Source organism: Sarcophilus harrisii, chromosome X (genome assembly GCF_902635505.1).
Source record: "Sarcophilus harrisii chromosome X, mSarHar1.11, whole genome shotgun sequence".
Taxonomy (NCBI): Eukaryota; Metazoa; Chordata; class Mammalia; order Dasyuromorphia; family Dasyuridae; genus Sarcophilus; species Sarcophilus harrisii.
Window position 1 is genome coordinate 16,445,798 of NC_045432.1, and position 6,848 is coordinate 16,452,645.

The following is a 6,848-nucleotide window of genomic DNA, read 5'->3' on the forward strand; positions in this document are numbered from 1 at the left end:
AGACAATTTAAGAAACAAACAACGTATATCACCACTCGCGGAAGCACCAACACCTGAGGTTCTTGCCTGGGGAATCCCAAATCACAGCTATTCAGGGTCCCTGGGGGGGGAGGGACCCAGGCAAGGCATCCATCCCACCTGGGTGAGATTCTAAAATGTGTACCCCACTATGAGGTTTATATAAGCTGAGAACAAAGAAGGCACTATGCCAGCTTTATTACGTGATATATGATTCCCTGGACAGAACAGCCTCTTAGATATGGGGGCTTCCACCAAGGGGAATAGTTCATTCCTTTAAGCCAGCTGGTTTCACTCAGGGAACTGGACAGCTTTTTGGGGTGAAGCCCATGCCAAGGCTCAAAGGAAGGTCTTAAAGGAAAAGTGGAATGCTTTTTCTGTGCCTCCCAGTGTCTTATCAAATAATTGCAAGCATGTTCTTATGTTCTCAGTCAGTACAAGGTTATACAAAGGGACCTGGCTGACATTCATTGAGATTCCTTACAATCACAGAAAATACTCCAAGGACATGGCTGAGACTTACGAAGATTTCTTACAGCAAGTGAATCATCCTACATTTGGAGGCTGGTGATAAACTTCCTTCTATGCTCCATGATACCTAATTCTGCAGAGAGGTTCCCAATAGATGGGTATAGGGCACTGAAGGTGGCTGCAGTACCAGTCAGGAATCCAACATTATCATTAATGGCTTTTGATAATGTGGCTTTTGGCCAGGAGATCCCTAAGTCTTCAGAGAATTTAGCAACAGGACCACGATGGGCAGGAAAGCAAGTTTCCATTGCCAAAGGAGGAACAACTTTAACCAGAGAGGAACTTCAGTGGAATGGTTCTTTGGAATAGGGACAATTTGGGCAGGGTGTAGACGAGCAGAGAGGCCTTCCCAGAAAGGAGGGAATATCCAATATGGAACAGAACTACATAAAAAGAATAGTCCTGTGGAAGGAGGCAATTCAGTGGCAAAGGCATGGGTACTAGAAGGTGAATCCCAGGCAAAGTGAGTAAAACTCATAGTTTTTACTCATGGGTATTTAATGACTCCAAGCTCTGAGCAAAAGCCTTTCCGGGATTCCCACACTAATCCAGAAACTGAATAAAGACCTTTACACTTGCTTTTATTGTGGACAAAAGTCATAGGTCTGATACCTGACTTATTAGGGCAGGCTTTTGTATTCTGCATGAATATAATGAGAGTTCTGTTCAGGGAAATCTGTGGCTGCAGCAGCTGGACAGAGGAATCAAATGCGTTATTTAGGAGACTAGAATAAACATAATGAACCATACAAGTTTGAAATAAATGCAATGTAAAAGTGGAATGAAGAATTCTCCTTCCATGAAAATTGAAATTGACATAAAGAGGACAGAAGCAAGGAGAGAAAAGACTCAGTGTATAGAGGAAGTAACTGCAACCTTTAGCCCACATCTGGTTTCTTAAGGAACAGCTCTCTACTTTAGAAGTTGGCTGCTTCGACCCCATTTGATTTTCAAGGTCAGATCACTTGTAGGTTCTGTAATCTAGGTAGGGGACAAGTAGATTTAGGACTCCACTCCCCAAAGTTTGCAGTGGGAGGGGTGAGCAAGACATCAAAGAGACCTCTCCACTGTGGCTCCAAAGGGTGTTTTCAGAGACAGCATATTTAGTAGACTCAGTCACCTGGTTATCTAACCAGGGTTGAACCTCAATTGGGATTCCCAAAGAATGGAACTATAAGACAAGTTGATAAGTCTCTGTTATTTTCTGAGCCAATAGAGTGTTATGGGCCAGAACTTTGTACTTGAAACAAGGATTCTTACAAGGTTCCACTCAGTGGGAATTGATAATACAATGGTTATCTAGTTTTTAGCATGTGAGTTCTCTAGTTCAGCACATGTACTTAGTACTTAATAGATTTCTACAAGATTGACACCTATTCTACAAGATTCACACCTATGATAATATAATTATAATAGAGCATATAAGCTGGGACAAACTCAGCCAGACAGATTCACTCCATCTCACACCACCGTGGTGGCTGGCCTGTCCTCCTGCATTTCCTCCACTGAGACCAAGTTAGCCCGGGCCCCGGGCAAGGAGACAATAAAGAATTTGGACTTTAACGCCTGGCTATTCTCGTGGTGATTACTTTGCTGAAACGAAGGCTGCTCTAGAGACCTCCAGAAAACCAACCAGAAGATTACAATACAGTATTATGGGAGGGTCCCTTTAGCTGCTATGCTTCCCACTCATGGGTACAATGACATGGAGTGTCCTGTTACTATCTCATAAGGACAGAGCTTATGGGAATCAAATGGTCTGGAGATCCAGATCCATTTAATGCTTAAAAGGAAGGGCTTTTGGACAGGAGATACCATTAGAGAATTTAGCAAGAGAGATTTTAAGTATCCTATTAACTCTTTCAACTATTCCTGTTTACTGGGAGTGAACTGGGAGTTCACTGGGAGTGAACAATGGAGTTGCTGAGTGATTGGCTGGGATGAAAGCAGTTTAACTAATGAAGCTCCTGTAAAATGGGTACCCTCTATCACTATGTATTTTTTTTTACGACTTCTCCCCTTAATGAAATTATTTTTTTCTGAGGATTTTTATTACCCCAGAAGATATGGCAGTATGACAGGGTCAACACTTCACCTAGCAGGAAAACATACGGACCATAACCAAAGTATATTTGTAACCATGGTGGCAAGTAAATGAAGCTGATCTGCCAAATGTAAAAGGGTGCATCTGGGAGAGGAAACTGTCCATGAGCTGGCTTCAGAGGCTTAGATGTATTGTTAATAGCATTTTATTAAAGGGTCCATGGTCCTCTCTAATGAAGTGGACTTCAGATCTTCTTCATAAACTGATGTGTCTCCTATTTCCAGGTCCCTATTTTTTAAATGGCTAGATGTGCAGTCATTCCAGAACAGTTATAGCAAATACAGAATAATTCCATTTATTGACATGTGAGACAAACTAAAATAAGCAATATGCCAGCAGGACCAAAAGTTGAGTGAAGCAAGGAGTGTCTCCATATAAGATGGACAGGCTCCTCCTTAATTTTGGCAGGAGGATTGGTACAAGCTATAAGAGTCATTGCCCTAAGTCATAAAATAGTTATCTGCTTCTATTGGACAAGTCATTGGCCTGAAGGTGCAAAAATAATTTCAGGGACTTTACATATAGTTGTGATCTCTGCCACACTGGATTTGGTCAAGGCTTGGGTTTGGGCAAAAGAAGGATTAGCCTTTAGCTAACTTTCTATAGCTATGCAAGTGAACTTAAAATCAGTAGCTTGCAACTCTGGGACTTATATATAGAACTTTGATATGATCTATCAAATTAATTAATACTAATTAGAATAGAGTAGGACTCCAAATGAATCGCTTCACTCATTCCCCTTCTCTTCGATCCACAGAAAGCCACCAGTCTTTTTATGGATCACTATAATCTAAATGCATGGAGGGCAGTTCTCCATGGGTGACACAAAACCAGAAGGGGGCAGTCCCCTTTCTGAGGCACAAAGTTTACATTAGAGAAGAAGGAAATGGGCACAGCTTATAACATACTGATTATGTTCCATTTGATTAAACAGAAACTCATTATACCCTAAATGAACAATGAATATTGGAGATGATTTTCTTACTGACAAGAATTATGAGGGAGAGGTATCCCCTGGTAAAATATGCCCTACAAGATATGAAAATTAGGAGTCCAAAGGGCATTTGATCAAGCACAGCAACATTAGCATTGTCTGCCCCACATATGATTCTGGGAAAACTCTGAGTTTATGAAAAAGATTCAAACAATTTTGACAAAGAGCTACTCCATTATGATGCTGTGAGCTTTCTGTGCAGTCCTGTAGTCCTCTGGAGATCTCTCCTCTTAGGAATGCTGGAATGAGTGGAACTTGAGAGCAGCTGTGGATTTGCTACTCTAGTTCAGGTCACTTGCAGAGGTCTCCTTCTCTGTTAAAAAACTGACAAAATAGATCTAAATACAATTGTAGTTAGCTATTGCAATAACTAGGTCGGGTAGTGAGAACCAGCTCAAACCTTAATAGCACTAACATAAACATCACCAAACCAGATAATTTATATTTTAGGTTGACAAATTCAAATAATAGCTGAAAATTTTTTAATTAAAAAAATTCTAAAAACAATTTTATATTTGGCATTTTTAAGCATCTAATCTTGTTATAAGTATTAAAACCAAGTGAAAAGTATCACTACTTTCATTTAACTGCTCATCCCTTCCTTAGGAGGATGAGATTTTGCTAGGGAATTATTAATAGAACATTTTTAATTTTTTATAATAATAGTGGGTTTTTTTCAAAATACATGCTGATAGTTTTCAACATTCACCTTTGCAAAACCTATGTTCCAAGTTTTTCTTCCTCTATTCCCCCCATCTCCTCCCCTAGTCAGCAAGTTATCCCATATAGGTTAAACATGTGCAATCCTTTTACACATATTTCTACATTTATCATGCTGCACAAGAAAAATCAGATCAAAAGGGGAAAAATGAAAAGAAAAAAGCAAGCTACAACAGTTTTATAATGACCCCTGATACACAACTTAATTCATTTAAAAGTTACCCAAATAATTACAATTATAAAAAAATTCTGCATTGAGATGTATAAATATACTGAGTAGTCAATTTTGACACTATATAAATGTTTGCCTTTCAAGACATGCTCAACATTTGAGTGATAATAATAAACACAAATAAGATTGGCTTTTCCCATTTAGATAACAGAAGATATTCTATCATTCTTTTTTTTTAATCCCAAAGTAAAAATGTTTCTGTTAAATAATTAATAGAACAATTTGATACCATAAACTCTTCCATCAATACATAATTATCCTCATATTAATTTTAGGAAGGTCTAAAATTTTTGGTTAAATAATAGCTCAAATCTTATACCTGTATTTTATTGTAAAAGCTCAGATATGTTCCAATACTAACTTTTGAAATAAAGATTTAATATTGTATTTATATTGTTAACCTGCCATGATTATAGACATTTTCCATAGAAAGAAAATAGGGACATTATATAGTAAGGGAGCTCCCTTACTTCCTTAACTTCATGCCAGTTCCAGTCTAGAATCATATAGATAGCCAACTTTATTGAGCCAGGTTTAAAAGGGGGAATATTTTCCATTTAAGAGGAAATCAAGTAAGGAGAAACCTAGGTCAGCTCATGCCAAGGATCATTCTCCCAGTCTTCCCCTTAAGTACTTCACCTGTAATTCATGGATGTTAACCCTATGGGGTTAATCCTATAAGGCCAATGATTCATGATGCCAGGGTTACTGGCATTTCATGATATCAATTCTGGAATCAGACTCAGAATAATATTAAATCCAATCCCATGAGTTCTAATACCAAGTTCCAATAATCATAGCTTCATAGTTTAGATGGATTCAGTTATTAAGGATCACATATCCTTGATGTAGATTTAAAAAATTCAAGGCATTTAACTTTATGTTTCTAAAACAAGTTATGTTTTTAGATAAGCTTTAAAGGGGCTTCTTCCTTCTAAATCTATGTCTCAGGTGTTCAGGCTTAACTCAAACTCCATATAGAATAGAGCTATAAGAAGAATTCATATATTAAAAATACACAATTCACCCAAAACTTCAGAGAATTTTAATTGTTGCATCATGAGGGCCTGAATTGGAAAATAATCTCTCTTAATATTATTAGATAGATGGTTCAAACAATTTTTACATGTAAAATTCTTAATCCAATTTTGGAAATTGTATCACATCTACTACAAATCATTAGTATAATGAAAGAATATTATAGGGTAGTATCTTTTAAAAAATAATAGCCTTTTATTTTCAAAATACATGCAAAGTTTTCAACATTTACCCTTGCAAAACCTTATGTTGCAAATATTTTCTCCCTCCCTTCTCCCAACCTCTTCACTAGATAGCAAGTAATCCAATATATGTTAAACATGTACAGTTCTTCTATATATGTTTGTTGGTATCTTATAAACTAAATAACCCATCAATTGGGTCTCTGTTATCTGTGGATTCAAATGGCAATTCAAAATGATCCCTCCCTATACTAGCATGTATCAGCAATAGGATCCATCTTTTTCTTCTTTTATAAATCTTATAAATGGAATTTGCTATGTGAAGAGAAAGGCAAGGACACAGCAGCATTAGTTCTGTTTGATTTCTTATGAGTCATAAGCAGCCAGATATATGACAGGATGTCATGGCCAGACTCAGAATTAGCCAGGCGAGAAAATTTTGTATTCACCAAGATAGAGATAGGTTAAGAGACTCCTACCCTCACTTTCACAAGGTTGCTTTCTTGACATTCCCAGAGACAGATACTTTCCTATGGCAGTCCTCTAACTGCAGTTACATGGCATTTCCCTTGAATAATGAACCAACAGTTTGACGCAGGGTCAAGACATTTATACCTGGATTCAAGACTTAGAATGGCAGCAAATTCAAGTCCAAAGAAACTCTTCCTTAAAGAGCAAATTTTCACTAATTTTTAGCATAGAGCTAGATAATTGTTGTTTTCCTCATATATTAGCCTCAAAATCTCATCTAGAATTTATTTTATCTATTCACAAATTTCATCTATTAGTAACTATCATTCTCCCCCCACTTTGGACTCCAGATAAAGCCAAAGTGATAACATTGGACTATTTCTAGAATACATTGGGATAAGACTGAGATGAGATTCCCTCCATAGAGTCCATATAGAAAAGTGAACCGTACCTGGGTACAATTTCCTTAGTGAAGGCTATGGTATCAGAGGGAGATATAGCTTTAAAATTAGGAAATAACTCAACGTTAGTCAAAGACTGACTTGGGCACAATAATAA